Genomic DNA, 20675 nt, shown 5'->3' with positions numbered 1-20675 from the left:
CAACACACTAAAGTAAAACCGAAAGTTTTGGTGACTCGCACAAACTTAAGAGTGAAAGTGGAAGATCCATCTCTAAGCATTTTCATGTTCAAGAATATCACACTTTGATCAACTTAACTACCACTTTTTATTCTTAATTGGGCTTATAATAAACAAAAAGAAAAAGAATAGGAAAAAGAAAATGGAATGACGGGAAAAATAGAGGAAAAGGGTAGGAGAAAAAAAACATGAGGTAGCTAGCTCTTTCTATATACATCGGTTACTTTAGCTGGTATGCTAATTTTGGAAGGAAAAACATATACTTAAAAATAATGTAGTCGATAACCTTGACAAGGCTTCGTATGTAATTTCAAACATTAAGGGGGTTATGTAATACAACTCAAAATTGTATTTTAGACTGAAAAATATGTTTGTGTGTTTTAACTGCTGAAGGTAAGGAGCTCCTTACGAGTGTGACAGTATCTACATCTATATATATAAAAAAGGAGAGGTATAAGCAATGTGGTTAAGCCAAGTGGCAAGCTAATAACAAGCCACTTGGCAATTTTAGGATAAAGTTATTAAAAATTAGGACAAAGTCTTTTACTAATAATTTTTATCAAATTCCATAATTGAAAACTAATTTTATGAAAAACAAACTTTTGAATTTTTAAGCAAGCTATAATTATCCGCATTTATCAAGCCATATACTAAACCTTAACAATCTCACATTAACGGGCTTTTTCAAATTCAAACATATTTGTTGAGAAAAAGTTTATTTATTAAACCAATCCACATCAATTTAAAATAAAATTGAAAAATAAAAATGTGCTAAACTCATCCTTAGCAATATCGTGATTATGGGACTAATCAAACTCAAAGATATCTTTTTAAAAATTAGTTATTTATGAAAAAAAAACATTAAATTTAAATAAAAGTTCAACTATGATATTATCTAGACATAATAATTAATGTATAAGCTTAGCTTATCTAACGTAAAATTATACCAACTCCTTAGTAGATAAGGACAAGTAAGTTATAATAAGAAGAGTATTTATTTAATTTTAAGTTAATCTAAAATAAATATTTAGAATTATTTGATCTTTTCTGTCAATCAAAGTGAGGAATTTATTTTACTTACATGTCTGGTGGAAAGTAAAAGTCTTGCAGGATTCCGAATGGATAAAGTTTTCACTTGAATTTGAGATTAAATTTTTGAATTTGATATATTATACGATTTAAGTAATGTAATAAAAAGATCTTAAATTTGAATGGGAACACATTTCAATTGGGATCGGATAAAAAGTATTTGAATTTGAGTAGAAGGATAAGAATATTTGGAGGGATAAAATTTGAATTTAAATTTTAAGATAAGAATATTTGAATTCTTTTGATTTAGTATAAAAAGATACTGGTATTATTCAAGTAATACATAAATCAAATTAGGCTTTCTTCTTAGAGTTACTCCTCCTATCATCATGATTTCCATCATGACTTCTTTCATTAGTTGTTTTTTTCCATTTTTTCTTTTTAATAGAAGAATATGTCATTATATTCGTATATTGCTTAAAAAAAAAAAAAAAAAAAAAAAACTCCTTTTGCTTTAAGTTATTTTTTGCTTATCGTTGTGTTTTATAGTGCGATTAATGCAATATTTTATGGTCTAATTTGCATTGTTTCTCCATCATTTTCTTGCAGAGATTACTTGCCTATTATGAATTTCTCATCAATATCTTCGCAGAATTCATATGGTAAGTTCTCTTTCTTTCTAATTTTTTTTATTTCAATGCAGATCATATTGCAATGTGTACTAACAATCATAAATTTATACTTCTACAGATCTTTATACAATTCAAGTAAAATATACATATGTTTTGCTTTTGCTTCCAATTTTGTGCGGATTTTGAATAAGACATTAGAATGATCACAAAGATTTCAAGAAGATAAAAACTTTAATCTTAATATCAGACTATTTTGTGTGTGTGTGTTGGGGGGGGGGGGGGGGGGGGAGGAAGTACTAAATAATGATAGAAGATACAATTTAATTATAATTTCCGAGGAAGTTGCTTTGATGTTGGGAGGTTTTCAACTTTGTCGATGTGATAGGCATATTTTTATTGAAACATAATTTGAACAACCACTAAAGATAAACAAACTGAATGTTATCTGTTTAGATATGCGATATCATTTTTTCATATGGTGAAAAGGCTACAGAGGGATTAATTCCCTTTTTAATGCGGATGTTGAATAAATTGGAGAATGTCGTAAAATGCAAGAATATTTACTTATAACATTTAAGAAAGGATGGACTTTCAATTATTGTATCTTCCAAGACATTATTTCAGTAACTTTTAATTGATCCAATCTAATCTTTGAATTTGAATATATTAGGATTTAAGCTGATATCAATAAAGTGTTAGCACATGTAGTTTTCCGTTAATTTTATTGAATTTTATCTAATGCTTTTTTTGGTTATCTTTTGCTAATTTCATTGTATAAAATATACTTATAATTTTTTTTATTGAATTTGTTTGTCTTATCCTTACGTTTATTTATATTTCTTTATTCTTTACATATGTAAGTGAAAAATCAAGTTGTTATGGAATCACTAAAATGGAATAATAGAATTAAGAAATCATTTATCACTTCTTTATTAAAATGTCAAGGGTGTAATAGGCATTGCATAGGATAAATAGGGTGGATTTTGGGGGTGGGGGTGGGGGTGGGATGGAATGGGTCTATTATTCAGTCTGGGTTGGGGGTGGGAGTGGGAGTGGGTTGGGGGTGTGGTGGTTGGGGGGTGTTGATTTTTAAAGTAAAGTTGGCGGATATTAATATAGATTTTCCTCAAAGAATACTAATACAGATTGGAGCGGCTAAACAATTGAAAATAATATTTGTGAAAAAAATGATATAAAATTAGATTTCAAAGCTTCTTCTTTTTTTCCTAACTTAAAATCCTACTAAAAATTACTTTAACAATCTTTAATTTACTTTTCACGTATAAAAGGAACATTAGAAATTGACTTATAAAGAGAAAATAAATTATGTTAGCATAAATGTCAATTTAAAAATTGAAGTGACTAAATTTTATGTGATATTTTATAGATAAGATATGATTACTACTGCAATTACCACGACCGCGCATCGCGCGGGTACGAAAACTAGTATATAAAAAAGGAGAGCTACAAGCAATGTGGTTAAGCCAAGTGGCAAGCTAAAAACAAGCCACTTGGCAATTTTAAGACAAGATACATAAATAATGTAATAGAATAGTTAATATGAAATTAATATCATTAGTAATATTTTATTTGAAGATAAAGATATTTTTTGAATTTGAATAATTTCTTAAATAGATTAAATCAGAATCTATATATTCAAATTTCAAAACCTTACCTAGAGAGGTAACAAACCCAAGAATCCAGGAATATATATCTACCTTAATTAGATGTTAAATTTCAATTTAATTTGGAATTCAATGTTTTTTTAAATTTGAGTTGAACATAAAGATATTCTAAAGTTTTAAATCTAAAATTTAGTTGAAGATAAATATATTCTAAAGTTTAAACATTAAAATTAGAACGTAGGCATGATTAAATTTAACATTTGGTGTATAACAGAATTTTGTAAATTTTTTTTTTTGAATAAAGTTAAATAAAAAGACCTTTTGGGCACATGTTTTATCTTTCCACGATATTTGAAAAAAATATTTTCAAAGTTGAACTTAGTAGTAGTAGTAGCACTAAGTGTCATTTAAAGAATAGTATTTCATAATCCGAAACTTAAAGATAAATATGTTGCATTGTTTTTGTATAACACGACAATGATGGAAAACAATGATGAACTATTTTGAATTTAAAAATCTAAATTGATTGGAAAAATATCGAATTGAGATAAGAAAAAAATTGAATTTGAAATTAATTTTGAATCTGAATTTAAAGATAAAAGTATTTGGCTTGATACTAGAAAATTAAGTTTAATTTAAATTAAAATATAAAAAATATTTAAGTTGAGATAAAAGAAACTTTATCAAGATAAAGAATTAAAATTGAGGTAAAAGAATTCAGAGTTTGAATTTTAATCCACAACTTAGATTATATAGGATTTATCTTAGTTAACTGATGTGGCGTGAATTTACACCATAATCGATGCTTTTTAACTATAAGTTTTACTTGTTTTTGAGCAAGTCTGTGTTATTTTACGTGGTTTTTGTCATGTTTCAGGTTATATGAGGTCCCTAGAGCCTAAGTGTGGAAAACAAGCAAAAAAGTTGCAAAACTAGGGATAACTGGAAGTTCTGGAAAAGTTCGCGGAAAATTACTCTGCGCGATCGCGCCGTGTACTCACGCGATCGCGCCATAGCACGAAATTAATTCCACGCGACCGCGCCGAGACTTCACGCGACCGCGCCCACGCGCTATTTAAATGACACGCGATCGCGTCGACTCAAACCGCGATCGCGATTGAGGGACAGGGGACGCTGACGTCATGAACGCGATCGCGCTGTCTCGTGGAGCGATCGCACTGAAGGAATTATGAGCGTTTTCGACCAGAACCTGGGATTCGCCGATTTCTTCCATTCCAGTTCATATAAATAGAAAACTAGGGCAAATTTTCAGTTCATCTTTGGCAGTTTTTCATCAAGTTTGGAGACTAGTATTTACACCACACTTTGGGGTTGAAGATTTGAAGATTTGGTTGAGTATTTCTTAAGCCTTTAATTCATTTCTTCAATTTCTTGCTTTGTATTGTATATCTAAGTGTGTAGCTTTCTATTCCATAACTTGAATCTCGTTTATGTAAGTATTCTTGATTAAAGTTTGGTTTGAAACTCTTGTTGTGCTTATGTATTGAATGGTTCTTATTGCTATTGAAGTGGGTCTTTGTTGATTTAATTAATCTCGTTCTTGAATGTTTCCAAAGGGATTAGCTAACCCTAGGACTCACCCATTTACTTAGATTGAGCTTGGAAAAGGAAATCTAGGTTGGGAAAGATTAATTAACAAGAATTTGGGTCATTAAACTCATCTAATAACTTGAGCTCGGAAGAGGATAGTTACTTGAGGTTAGATTGATTGTGCCTAATATCACACTCTAAGGCTTGGAAAAGCTTAGAGTGAAATTCATTGATTTGGTTGGAAGACTTTCAATGAGATTTTAGATATCATTATCTATTGACACAAACCCGTTCTTAGTTGTAAAATCGTGAAATACATTGGATCGTTACTTGAGTGTAATTTCCTTTGTATCCAAACTTGTGGCCATTGATCATTTTACTCGCTTTCTAGGTTAGTTTACATTTCCGCATTAGTTATAATATTTCTCAAAAACCTAAATATTATCCATCGTTTGGCTTTAGCGTAGTTGGTGAAAGTTCCTTACTTTCTTAATCGCCTAGCATATTGTTCCCTGTGGGATCGACCCCGACTCATAGTTGGGTAAATATATTGCATACGACCGTGTACACTTTCTCTTTGAGGAGTGTATTTGGACGTTAACAAGAATTTGGGTCATTAAACTCATCTAATAACTTGAGCTCGGAAGAGGATAGTTACTTGAGGTTAGATTGATTGTGCCTAATATCACACTCTAAGGCTTGGAAAAGCTTAGAGTGAAATTCATTGATTTGGTTGGAAGACTTTCAATGAGATTTTAGATATCATTATCTATTGACACAAACCCGTTCTTAGTTGTAAAATCGTGAAATACATTGGATCGTTACTTGAGTGTAATTTCCTTTGTATCCAAACTTGTGGCCATTGATCATTTTACTCGCTTTCTAGGTTAGTTTACATTTCCGCATTAGTTATAATATTTCTCAAAAACCTAAATATTATCCATCGTTTGGCTTTAGCGTAGTTGGTGAAAGTTCCTTACTTTCTTAATCGCCTAGCATATTGTTCCCTGTGGGATCGACCCCGACTCATAGTTGGGTAAATATATTGCATACGACCGTGTACACTTTCTCTTTGAGGAGTGTATTTGGACGTTATCATTAACCACATAGGATTTATCTTATTTAACCACACAACATTATCATATCTTATCTTAGCTTATTAGATTAGCATAACAACTTATTCAAATTTCAAATGCATAGCAATACACATATATAAATAATGGAGTACAATAGAAAGGAATGAATTGCACGCAGTTCTTTCTTCTCTCAGTTTTACTTTGCATTGATAGTTAATCTATTAATCTATTATATGATACTAATATATATATATATATATATATATATATATATATATATATATATATTAGTTCTAACTTATGAGGTTCATGTTTTTCTTCAGTGCATTTTTATTTTGTGAACTTATCTTGATTATCGTGGTTTTGCAGGACTACTAGATCAACAGGAACAGAGACAGATCCTGTGTGTGACTTCTAAGGTTCTTAGCACTTAATTCATTGTACTTGAAATTATAATTTAGAAGTAAAGTTTGTTGTTTTTTTAAAGATATTTTTCACTTATATAATTATATTTCAGATCGAAATATTAAATTTAGCTGAGTCATAAATTTATAAGCTCCGCATGTCACTGCTGGAGAAAGCCTAAATCACCTTCTGATAGGCAACTATCTATTGATAGACAAGAAAGTGATAAGATTTCACAAAGATTTATCATCGTAACACAAACTTCACCATATGTTTCTTTTTTGATAAACAAGAACATGCAGACAATTTTTATGAAAAATAATTAAATTTCAAAAACAATGATCTAAGAGGCAGTTAGTTACTTAGTTCGTCCAAATGGAAACTAAGAAGTTAACAGGCAAAGCAAATATAAAATTTCCTTAAGATTGTAATCCAAGTTGAACAGTATGCATGTGCAGAAGCCACTGTTAGAGGATACCTGTGAGAAATGCAGATTATTAATATGTGCACCTAGAGATATATACCTATACATATATATTTGAACAATTTTGAAATGTATATAGTTATACTAGAATTTAAGTTATATTTTTTATATAATAATTTTACAACCCCATTAATAATTTAATATTATGCATTTGGTGATGATGATGTGACAGAGAATTGCTGATCACGGTTCTATCTTCTTCTATTTCAAATATGTTTAGTGTAAAAAACATTGAAGGGATCCTTCGGTATAAATTGTTCTTTTCAACTTAAATACGTAGAATAAAAGATAAGGATGTCCTAGAGTTTTATCTTTTCAAATATATATTGTGTTTTTAAAAATATTTCTAACAAATTGATATGATATTAAATTTTAATTTAAATTAAATTTTAAGTGGAATGAGATTTCAACTCCAAATCATTGAATCGCCACTAATAATATTGATGTATTTGTTTTGGTTAATGTTGTCTCAATTAACAATTCTTGTAATTTACTTGCCTAGCTAGATTTAAATTAAATTTGACTTTTTATATAATCTGAGGTTTAAGAAGTATAATCTGAGGTTTAAGAAGTTGCAATCATTGTTAACAATGCTTTTTCCAGTGACTTAAGGAGCATATGCGTTCAACTACTTTCTTTATTAATGTGTGTGTATTTATTATCTTTCCCAATTATCTTCTTTGTTTTCGTTTATTTTGGTGAATTATTTTCTTATGACTTCGATGTGGTATATTTGTTTTTGCTATTTATTTATCTCAAAAGCTTTTTTTACGCATTAATTTAAATGCAAACAAGTCTTATTGATACTCTTCACAGTACTACTAACCAAGCCAATTAAATCAATTGTGAAACATTGAATAAAAGGTAAAATAAAAATAGTTTTCATCTTTTTTTTTTCTTTGTTATCTCCAAGAACTCTTGGATACATATGATTCAAAAAATGTTTTTGATATTCACTAACTAATGAGGTTGATCTTTGAGGTTCAAGTATTGATGTGTTATCATTTTTAGTGCTCTTCATAAACTCAATGTTAAAAATGGAATCACCAATTTAAAGCGAAGGAGGCAACGAAAAAGAATTTGAAAAAAAGAAGAAGTAAATTCAAAGTTTTGGGCAAGAAATGATGATACTATTATAGAAAAGGAACATATATTTTTTCTGAAAAGATATATAGGCAAAGAATGGAAAAACAAGTATTGAATATTAAATATTATACAAATAGAAGTTAATCGCAGTGTAAATATAAGTATTTGATAAGGAATACATGATAACATATATCTATTTTTACTTTTTTTGCTGCAAGTTCATTCATTTGTCAATTGCTTAAGAAATTTTTTTCCTTAATTTCCATAACCACATGTTAAGTTTTGGTAATATTTATGGACTGTAATGCGATGACGTGGTGGTGTAGTTAATTTTTTATAATGTATTTATATTTTAAATTTGATTTGAAATATAAACATTTTAATTGAGTGTAGTTGGTTTTTATTTAATTAAACGAAAAAAGTTCATTTTAGTATAAAGAAGAAATGAGATAGAAGTAATAATTTTAATTTTAATGACTTGAATACTGATATATATATATATATATATATATATATATATATATATAGAGAATATTCATACAGATTAAAATGGGTAAATAATTAAAAATAATAATTGTAAAATAAAATCATTAGAGGTTTGATTACCATTAATGTAATATTTTCAAACTATATCATATTTTGAATTCATTTAAAGTATAATATTGAATCATTACATAATTTTTATAAAATATATCTTTTTTTTTAATAATTATTCTTTTATATTACAAGCATTAAATATATGTTTAAATGTTTTTCCCTTTCATTCTCAATTAAGTAATTAATGAAATTTTAAGTTTTGGTTACTATTATCAAATTTACTTATACGAACAATTTTTCTAAGTAAAATGTTATTCAATTATCAAAAATACATATGTTGAAAAATTATTTTTCTTTACTTCGTTTATCTATAAGTCATTTAAGTCCGTAATATATGTTCGGTACTTTCGGATACTGTATTGGAGAAAATTGTTCCTTATGGAAAGTGGAGGGGGGGGGGGTGATGGGGCTGTTAAAACTAGAAGAAAAAAATCATAATATTTAAAAACTAAAACAAGAACAGGTTAACAATTTAGAGGGCAAGAAGGTAAAAGTTCAATGACTTGGGGTGGAGGGTAGTGGGGGGGGGGGTGTTTTCAATGTCCGTTGAAGGTGTTTGACTTTTAAAGCAAAATTAGAGCGAAGAGTGATTTTTACCCATAAAAAATGGTGATATAATTTTGATCAAAATAAAATAAAATATTATTATTTAAAGATTTTGTTATTAAGTAGGTTGCATTAAAAAATAAGTTGAGAATTGAATTTTGTTGAAATATTATATGATGCAATGTAATTAAATGAGCTAGATTACAATTTGTCATAAATGTATTTTTCAATGCTTTCCGCGCATCGTGCGGGTACGAATACTAGTTTTTAAAAATAACGAGGGTATTGTTGATGAAGTGATTATGGACAAGATTGTAATGCTTTGGATCGTTATATTGTTTGGGCTGGATTAATAGTGGGATGAAACTTTGTGACTTTTCAAACACATCTTCCTTTTCTAAAATGAGTATTATATTAAGATAATCTAGTTAGAATTTACAAAGACATATTACATAAAAATGAACGAACACGTACACACAAGAACATTAATATACTTAATTTTTTTAAAAAAATATTAATATTATACTATAATTGTTATATACATAATTTTTTTAAGAAAAAATGCAATATAAAATATTTTTAAAGTAGTTATTAACTCGCAAGGGGAAAAAGGGTGAGAGAAGGAGAGTGCTACATTGACAAAATTGTAATTTCAAATTTATTCTGTGGGATAAACCCATTATAAATCAAACACGAGGATGAATTAATTTGGATTTTAATATTTTTTTAGCCAGCATCTAAAGAAATTTTCACCTGCCTAGTCATAATAGTTTATAGCGTTGATATTGATATACTCATTACAAGTGTATAATAAGTGAATAATTAGTATATAATCAATGCATAAACTAATTATACATTGATTATACACTAAATACTTGCTAAATTTTTTTAAAATAAAAATAAAACTAAGATTATTTTTGTTGTGGGCTATATTACTACTATATAGAAGCATGGGTTGGCACCCATGCTTCGTCATCTGCCTTTCGTCGTCAACCAAAAAAAAAAAAATTGTGAGCCCACCTAAACATCAACCAATATTAAAAAAAGAAAAAATAAAAAAAAGTGTGGGCCCCAACTAAATCAAGCAATATTAAAAAATGAATCTCATATTAAAAAAAAAAACGATGTCAAAAAAAAAAAGTGCAGCTCATATTAAAAAATCAAACAATATTTATGTAATTTCCAAAGTACCTCATTAAATCAATAATGATGGATTCATTGCCACATGCGTATCAATCCATTAGTGGGAGCAAATGAAATTATTGTACAGCAGCATACTTAAAATATTTATATATTCTAACTATATAGAAGAGTCGGTTGAGCTCCTTTTGCGTCGTCCGTAAAAAAAATTGTGGGCCCCATATCTATTAAACAACAACTAATATTAAAAAAAAATTGTGGGCCCCATTTTAAACACCAATCAGTATTAAAAAAAAGGAAGAAAAAAAGTGGAACCCACCACATCCAAACTCACGGGAAAAAAAAGTGAACCCCATATTAACAAAATCAAGCAATATTAAAAAAAAAGTGAATTCCATATTAAAAAAACAAACAATGTAACAAACAATATTAAAAAAAAAATGTGTGGGCCCCACCTAAACATCAACCAATATTAAAAAAAGTGTGGGCCCCAACTAAATCAAGCAACATTAAAAAAATGAATCCCATATTAAAAAAAAAAAAATAATGTAAAAAAAAAAAGTGCAACTCATATTAAAAAATCAAACAATATTTATGTAATTTCCAAAGTATCTCATTAAATCAATAATGATGGATTCATTGCCACATGCGTATCAATCCATTAGTGGGAGCGAATGAAATTATTGTACAGCAACATACTTAAAATACTCATATATTCTAACTATATAGAAGAGTCGGTTGGGCTCCTTTTGCGTCGTCCGTTGTGGGGCCCCATAAAAAAGATTGTGGGCCCCATATATATTAAACAACAACTAAAATAAAATTTAAAAAAAATTGTGGGCCCAATATATATTAAACAACAACTAAAATAAAAATAAAATGTGGGCCCCATATATATTAAACAACAACTAATATTAAAAAAAAAATTGTGCGCCCCATTTTAAACACCAACCAGTATTAAAAAAAAAATGAAGAAAAAAAGTTGAACCCACCATATCCAAACTCACGGGGGAAAAAAAGTGGACCCCATATTAACAAAATCAAGCAATATTAAAAAAAAAGTGAATCCCATATTAAAAAAACAAATAATGTAACAAACAATATTAAAAAAAAATGTGTGGGCCCCACCTAAACATCAACCAATATTAAAAAAAGTGTGGGCCCCAACTAAATCAAGCAACATTAAAAAAATGAATCTCATATTAAAAAAAACAATGTCAAAAAAAAAAGTGCAGCTCATATTAAAAAATCAAACAATATTTATGTAATTTCCAAAGTATCTCATTAAATCAATAATGATGGATTCATTGTCACATGCGTATCAATCCATTAGTGAGAGCAAATGAAATTATTGTACAGCAACATACTTAAAATACTTATATATTCTAACTATATAGAAGAGCCGGTTGGGCTCCTTTTGCGTCGTCCGTTGTGGGGCCCCATAAAAAAAATTGTGTGCCCCATATATATTAAACAACAACTAAAATAAAATTTTAAAAAAATTGTGGGCTATAATTCTAATTCACATTTTCTTAAAAAACCATGCAAAAGACAACATGACAAGTAAAATGAGTTAAACCGAGAATATTTATCAAAAAATAAAAAATAGCATTTCTTCGTTTAAATAGAAAATTAATTTCTACTTTGTTTCGTTTTAAACATGTAAAATTAATTTAATAATTTGAATTAGAATTATCCAAATCAAAATTTGATTAAAAATAATAAGTATTTTACACTTTTAAATTAATTGAATTAAAATTGAAAGTATCAACTGATGCTTAAATATTGTTATTATTTTATCTCAAAGAGAGGAAAATAGTTTTCTTTTAAACAAGTCTTCTCTTTTAAAAAGTATTAATAAATTTTCGTAGCAAACACCAATAAAATAAAGTTTTAAATACGGAGCACAAACTACAATGTTATATTAATCGTATTTTGAACATAGTATATATATATATATATATATATATATATATATATATATATATATATATATATATATATATATTATCACTATCTAAACACAACTACATATATATATAGATACACTATAATCCGAAGTGTTGGGCCCGTGCGCAGCACGGGCATAGGCCGTCTAGTTGGACTATTATTGTGCAGTGTAAACGTCAAATTTCTTTTCTCTTAGTTTTCTCATCCAAAATGGACAAGACAAATAATAAGGGATGATGGTGCAAATCTCTCATTAAGTAAGGCCTTCCTGAAATATTCAACAGGATGGCCTTAAAAATTGGTGTTTAAATTTTGGCCATATTAAAAAAAGTTATATAAATATAGATTTTCGTCAAATCTTTTCCTCCCTTTTTTCCTTTCTCCATTTTCCTTTTCCTCTTACCCCTACTTCTCCTCCTCCTCCTCCTTCCAATAATTTATGAGACACAATTAATTGGAAAAGAATGAGATGTGTTGTAGATAGTTAAAATGCAGAACTTATTTGTGGTTGAAATGAATGGGTAGTATTCCATTTAACTTATACTACCTATCCCTAATTATTTGTATTGATTTAGCACCATTATTGGTTGAGTTTGACAAAATACATGTTAAAGAAGTCAAAGCGGTATATTGACTTTTGAAGATTTAGGTTGAATCTAACCATTGAAAAATATTTGAATTGATATTAAAAGGTTGGATATCAATTTTGTGGTCATTTGAACTAATTTTAAAACAAAAATGTGTTTTTGAAAATTTTATACAGTAAACTATAGCGATCCGTCGAGATTTTGTGGTCAAATTCTAGGTACGGCCAAATCCTAAAGATCCATGACAAGGCAAGATCCATCAATATTTCGCTATCAATAGTAACTTTTGGAACGAGGTTCAAAAGTTAAACAACGACACTATTAAGACCCGTTTGGCCATAAGAATTATTCACTTTTTTCCGATTTTTTTTCACTTTTTTCAAAAATCAGTGTTTGGCCATGAAAATTTCATATTTGAAATTTGAAAAACAATCAAAACCTTATTGAAAAAGTACATTTCAACAACAAATTATTATTTGCAAAAAGATGGCCAACTCCAACTTCAAAAATTAAAAAAAAAAAAGTGATTTTTTTTTTTCGATTTCTATGGCCAAACGCCTACTAAGAAAATCCTATTCGTGTAAATCTCTCACTTCTCAAATCTATGATGGATAGCATCCAAGACCCAGGTCCCCCCCCCCCCCCCCCCTATAATTAATTTGGTTAAGGTTTGGCTAGAGCCTGGAAAGTTGCCCGTCTAGGATGAAATCTTTTTAACACTGAATTATCATTTTTTTTTTCAAATTTCTAGTTCCACTTCCCATGAGGCATTACAAGATAGCTAAAATCTATTCACTTCTAAATTATTTCATGAAAAAAAAATAACCCTTGATTCACCCAAATAGTCATTTTTCATGAAAAACTAATCTTCATTTATTGAATTATTTTGTAGTCATCTATAAATTTATTTTTAGTTTTATATTCTTTTACAAGAGATTTGAAAAATATCATTTTCCTCTACTCAAAATTGCAAATGCCCATAGAAGACCATACCCTCCTACAAAATATAATTGTGGTAATTCCAGATAACTAATTTACTCTTCATTATAAATTTAATTAATAAAAAAAAAGTAAAAACAAAAGGAGATGGTTCTTTCCTTTTTTCTTTCTTTGAGTAAGTAAGGTGTTTTTCTACACAAAGGAAAATAGAGTTGTTAAAACAATGCTGATAGATATTTTATGGAGGAGGATTTGGTCACAAATCACAATCAAACCAAATGGTGCAACAATTACATACATTTAAGTATTGCAGGTGGCAACAAGTGCCTGTCGTTGGTTGTCTTTGCCATTACAATTATTGCATTTCCATGCTGTTAGTCAATGCCAGATCATCGATTGTCTTTAATACTTATCCCTCAATGCACTAACCTAGCTACCCATTAAATTTATAAGTTTGCTTGAGAATCTTTAAGTAATCTTTGGCATTTGGACAATACTTGGTAAAGGTTGGAAATTTAAGTTGAGAAAAAGGATATGATTTTCATTTGAAAAGTAAAAATCATTACTTGATTTAGAATACTCTTTAAATAAGTCTTAAAATATTTCAAATATTTAAATTCTTATATTACTTATGGTCAGATTGTGTTTACATGTAAGTAGAAGTGCATATAATATGTGACTTCACGGGAACTCGGTAATGTTTGTTCAGATTTTGTATATGCATTCAGACCTTCACTAAATGTATATAAATATTTAATTATGGACTCGGTTATAATTGCGTATTAACTTGATATTGTGGTACATAAATTCATAAATTTTCAATTATAAACCCACCTATGTGACAATAAGAATAGGATAAAAATCTGCTCGCACCAGGTGTCTACACCCCACCAAAGAATACAAGACATGTATCTTTCATACCTTATTTCTTAGTTAACTAAGGTTAAAATAATTAATTGGGTGTAAGCATTCGGATAAGCATTTACCAAAAGAATACCCTCAAGTCCAGTTTTACAAGTTCAGCTAATTGGCAAGATCATCTCGTGGATTCGCTATACCAAACCTGGTTTCTTTTGAGCCAAATCCAAATTAATTTCCAGACAAGAAAGAGATGGATTGGAATTTATATTTGTTGGTTTTGATTATATAATAATAACAATATTTTAACTCTCGTTTATTCGAAAAAATAATATTTAAAAAGTAGAATATTTTCATGGGGCTGGTGGCATAGAATAATACGAATGACACATACAAGATAAAGTGTTCTCCAAACACAATATTCTCCTGAAAACAAAAATAGAATCAGGAATAAAGAGAGGAAGATCAGATATTTCATATAAATATCAATAGGTTTTTACCTGTTTTTACTGTATTTGAAATGACCACTATGATATTAGTGTATCATGCTTAAATTCACACATGCCAAACTCACAATAAAGCTACATTTTTTGTGGACCATAAATCTTGCGCGTCCCACAATTAATTGACCAAATTTCTGCTATCATTATGTTCAGATCCTCATCTAGAATGATTCCTTGTTTTGTTTTGCCCTTAACTTTTTACTACCTCACTTCCATGTAACAAAATGCATCATCACAACACAAAACAGAAGACATCCCATCTCTCATATCCATATTAATGAATGATTTTTGCTGGTCCTAGATCAAATGATCGCATCTTTGTTGGAAATTATTCCAAAAATATGAAGAAATTTGGCTAGATTGGACGTTCCTAAAATTACAAAGAGAAGAATATAGGGGATGCCATCCATTAAATAATTACAAAGAGAAGAATATAGGGGATGCTATCCATTAAATGATGATAACTCTATGGATGTGAAAGAAAAAGAAAATTGGTATTGGAATTGAAGGCAAGACCACTAGAGAAGGAATCCAATCTATTCAAGATTGCCCAATTGGGGGACATTTGATAAAATTGAAACGATACATAAAAGATTGACGTGATCATGTGAAAAAATAATACGAACAAATCGCTAAATAATTTAAAAAATTAAAAATGAAACAACAGTTCGAGACTATACAAGAAATGTGAGCAACACATTATTATGCACCAGCATAGATGGTATGACTTACCCCAAAAAAAAAAAAAAAAAAAAATAGGGGGAGAATGAATGGGAATTAATTAAGATCCTTTATATCGGCATTCATAACACTTACATCTCTCCACTTTATTATAGGAGCAACTCATACGTGAAAATCCAAATAACCATTTGTTATCACCAAAATTGTGGCACCAAATTAGGCTGAATATCCAGGCGAGAGTAATTATGATTATAAGAACATCAACAAGAATATAGAGATAATTACATAACCAAGTAAAAAATAAAGGGACAATTTTAGAGATCTCCTTTAAGTTTCGCTTAATCATATTCACTTTTCTTGTGGTTTATAATATTACAATAACTTCTTTTATTTTAATTTTCCTGTAACCATTCTTGAAACATATTTATCATTAATAATTATAAAGTATTGAATTGGCGAATCTGCCATTACTTAATATTAAATTCTTCCAATTAATTCCATCAATATATCTTAATTAACAATTAAAAAAAAATAGAAAACGTATCTGCCGGGAGTTGAAATGGTTTTATCTAAGGTACAGAGGAAGGTAATCTTAATAGTTCACTTTGCTTTATACTGCAAATACAAGTGCATATGTTCTTTGGTCAATTAATGGAAAATAAGCTAACGTGTTTATGTAAGTTTAATACTCCTTCTATACTAGTAACTTATTTGTGCAGTGTCTATCTTAAAAAGAATTTGTAAATAGTATATTTTAATGGAATTAATTAATTGAAAGAGTTTAATATCAAGTAAGGCATTTGTTAATTCAGTTTTATTTATATATTAATTTCTTAAAACTTTGTATAATCTTGGTTGGATGAAATTTAAATAGAAAAATATGATAATTGAAAATTCATATAATCGACTTCAGCTTTTCTAAACTTGAAGAATAGTTGTGGTTAGCTTTATGTTAATTTAACTAACACTACTCCTATTTATTTATTTTTATAAAAAAAAAAGGGACCCTTACTTTTTGTTTTGGAGGTTGTTATGGAGGCCCTAAAAGTCAATTAACCCTAATGATATAATCACAAGAAACCTTATTTAACGGTTACATAGTTTTTCACATAAATCTTGAGTCATTTTCAAAATTTATGACTTCCTTGAAATAGTACGATGGCTTAAATTTATTTCTTGTTGTGTAATTATGGTTGTTGTTGTAGACCTTTTTTCTTGTTGTGGAGATTGTAAACGAACATATGCACTTCACACAGTCTACATCAACTTCAATCTCTATACTCATAAGGAGCTCCAATTCAAGGACTGCAGATTTTACTAATATCTAGTTTTCACAGTCTTATTTACGAGAAAAGGATTAGTAAAAGATATTAATTAAATAATTTCAAACTAAATACTTTAAGGGTTCATTTGGTAGGGTGTATAAGAATAGTATCTAACGTATTAGTAATGCAGTGATTAATTATGCTACGATATTAGTCATGCTGAGATTATTTCTTATTTACTGTTTGGTGTGATATATTAAAAATAACATGCATTGGATAAATTCTAAAAGAATTACTCCTGTTTATTTACAAGAATACCCTCCACATTCTCTAGTACATCCTACCAAACGACCCCTCGATAGAGTGCATAGCATGGAAGCTAAGAAAAAAACTATGAGCCCACTTGGATTGGCTTAAAAAAGGTAGTTTTTCAACACCAAGTTTGAAAAGTATTTTTTAAGTGCTTGAGCTAATTTTATAAATAAAGTAGTTACATGGTTGGATAGAAGGGTTTGATAAGCATTTTTCTGTTAAAATGACTGAAATGACCTTAAAGCTGTTAACACAAAAACTAAATTGATTATTGCAAAATTTAATTTACATCTCAATTCAATTTAAATTCTAAAATTGGTTATAGTTATTTTTTAACTAAACAAAAATTATTAATTGAATATGATTGATTTATTTGTGATTTCAGTGTAATATATGAAAAGTTAAATGACTTCAGTAAAATTGACCCCTTGGATTATTAATACCGAATGTGGAGGTTAACTACTTGCTCATTGTTTATTCAAGTTAAATGGAAAAAAAAAACGAAGAACGTTGTGGTATTAATCAATAGAGAAGACGAAAGGAGGGTGGCGTAAGAGTTTTGGGACTACTAGCAGATATTTTGGAAGTTATAAGAAAATATAAGGAATAAAAATGTAATATACTTGGTCAAAGAAGTAGCTTTTTAAGCTAAAAAGCAATAAGTTAGGGTTCACCAACCTTTTGCTTTTAACTTATTTTAAGTAGTTTTTAACTTATTTTAAGCATTTTTCTATTTTGCCAAACACTCCAAAAAGTTAAATGACTTCAGTAAAATTGACCTCTTGGATTATTAATACCGAACGTGGAGGTTAACTACTTGCTCATTGTTTACTCCAGTTAAATGGAAAAAAAAAACGAAGAACGCTATGGTATTAATCAATAGAGAAGACGAAAGGAGGGTGGGGTAAGAGTTTTGGGACTACTAGCAGATATTTTGAAAGTTATAAGAAAATATAAGGAATAAAAATGTAATATACTTGGTCAAAGAAGTAGCTTTTTAAGCTAAAAAGCAATAAGTTGGGGTTCACCAACCTTTTGCTTTTGACTTATTTTAAGTAGTTTTTAACTTATTTTAAACATTTTTCTATTTTGCCAAACACTTCAAAAAGTTAAAAAGAACTTATAAACAGGTTTGAAAAGCTTATAAGCAATCCAAACACTCTCTATAAAAACCTATACTACTAAAACGATAAGAAACAATTTATACACAGCTTCGTACTATATTTCTCGTGGGTTTATTTCATATTGATGTTGTTTGATGATACAGAAGGTTTAAAATGTTAACTGTGGCTCTTGTATTAGTGACCGTTCAGCTAAACTTTTAAAAATTAATACTTATTTTGAGAGGTATCTTTGTTATTTATCAAAATAATTTTTCAATAAATACTTTATAAAAGAAATAATTTGTGTTTCGCTAATTTATTTGAGAACGATGTTTTAGTTTTTGATAACAAATTGTGTTTGGCTTGTCTTTTCAACTACAGTAACTTTTAGTGTCAAATTTTAAATAGGTAGTATTAAAATTCATTTTATAATTAGTATTCTTTCAATAGATAAAGTATTTTGAATTTTTTTATGAGAGACATCAATTAAATTTATATTTACAAAAAACTTATACCATAAAATAAAAATAATTATTAAGGGTTTTAATCAATACAGACATTATTAAACCAAAAATGAAAAAGGAGAAAATGATCGTATTTATATTTGAGAGAGATATATGCTATATTAACGAGTAATAGTTTGGTAAATATAAATTTCTACTTTTGTTTATAAAAACTATTTTTCTGCTTTTTGCCTCTTGAAAGACGCAATTTTTTTTATTTGGGATAATTTCAGAGACCTCTCCTTAGGTTTGGCATAATAACACTCACCTCCCTTGTGATTTGCAATATTATGCTTACCTCCCTTATTTTTTTTTTTTTTTTTTTTTGTAACAATACTTTTAACTTATTTATTATTGATATAAAAAATTATATTCTGACCAATTTACCCTTTTATTAAATTAATTTTATAAACATCTTAGTAAGGAATTCTTATAAGAAGAGTTCTGTTGGTGGTGGGATCAGTTCTCATCTTAGCTTGAATGAGATCCTTGTAAATCCATTGCCATTTCGTTACATATCATTATTGAGATACAACTGTATCTGTAAATTTCATTGGCCATATTCTTTTCTTGTTCTTATGACAAGGAGGTCAAACTCGTGAATAGAATTTTTAGTATCTTTATGAACTAGATGAGAAGTTGAACAACTATTAGAGGAATTTTAGTTAGTGTTCCTTTTTGACCCAATTATCCATAAAGATTACTCTTGATATTAGGTTGGAGTCAATATATTTAGACATAATACCTTCATTGCCATTTGTCAACAACCGAAGATTTCAAATGAATTGCTCAAACAGATTGGCGAAAAACTAATGTGGACTCGTACCTTTTGGTTGAATTTTATTAGATGATATTATGTATCTTTGTGGAAAAAATTAAAATTGATAATGGATAGGGGTGATAAATTTACCACAGATTATGGTGAGAAGTTGTTAATCAATTTCTATCGATTTAGGCTTTTAGTTTAAACCTCCTTGTTTATACAAATAATTTAAAAATAAATCATATTAAAAGGTTAAATTGGTCATAATGTAAATTTTTACACTAATAATAAATAGGTTAAAGTATTGTTACAAACAATTCAAAGTAAGGGAGGTAAGCATAATATTGCAAATCAGAAGGGAGGTGAGTGTGATTAGGCCAAACCTGAGGGGAGGTCTCTAAAATTATTTTGTTTTGTAATAACAGAAAGATTACTTTTGTTATTAAAAACACATTTCGTTTGATGTTCAACTTCTTAAAATCTTGGCCGAACGCCGGAGCAGGCTATTAGTATGTTATGACGATAGAAATATACTAGGAACCCGTTTGATAAGGGTGATAAATTTCCTTAAATTATGCGACATTGAACAAAATGTCCTCCGTTAATAGTTTGATCCAAAATGTTCTTAAACTATACGAAATTGAACAACCGCCCATTTGACGGCAATTCCTGCTCTTGATGTCGGATCTCCTCATTTGAAAATAGGAATAAGCACGGGAAGGTGTGAAGCGATCTCCTACTGAACGAAACGACTTTCACTTTCCATAACCAAAATGAAAGAAAGTCAACCTATTCCTAAAATTGTTCTCGGTCTCGCTACCTCTTTAGTTGCCGCCCCCTACTTGCTCATTCGCAATAACTACCATAAGAATGTCGCCCCTGTCTCTAAAGGGCCTTATGCGTTCCACGACTTTCTTATGTTATGGGGTCTCAAAGACTGAATTTAGTTGTCAAAGGCTCTATAACAACTCGTACTTCAAACTAAGCCATATTCATGATTC

This window comes from Lycium barbarum, chromosome 9 (genome assembly GCF_019175385.1).
Source record: "Lycium barbarum isolate Lr01 chromosome 9, ASM1917538v2, whole genome shotgun sequence".
Lineage (NCBI taxonomy): Eukaryota > Viridiplantae > Streptophyta > Magnoliopsida > Solanales > Solanaceae > Lycium > Lycium barbarum.
The sequence above is the reverse complement of the archived record's forward strand: the minus strand, read 5'-3'. Positions refer to the sequence as shown.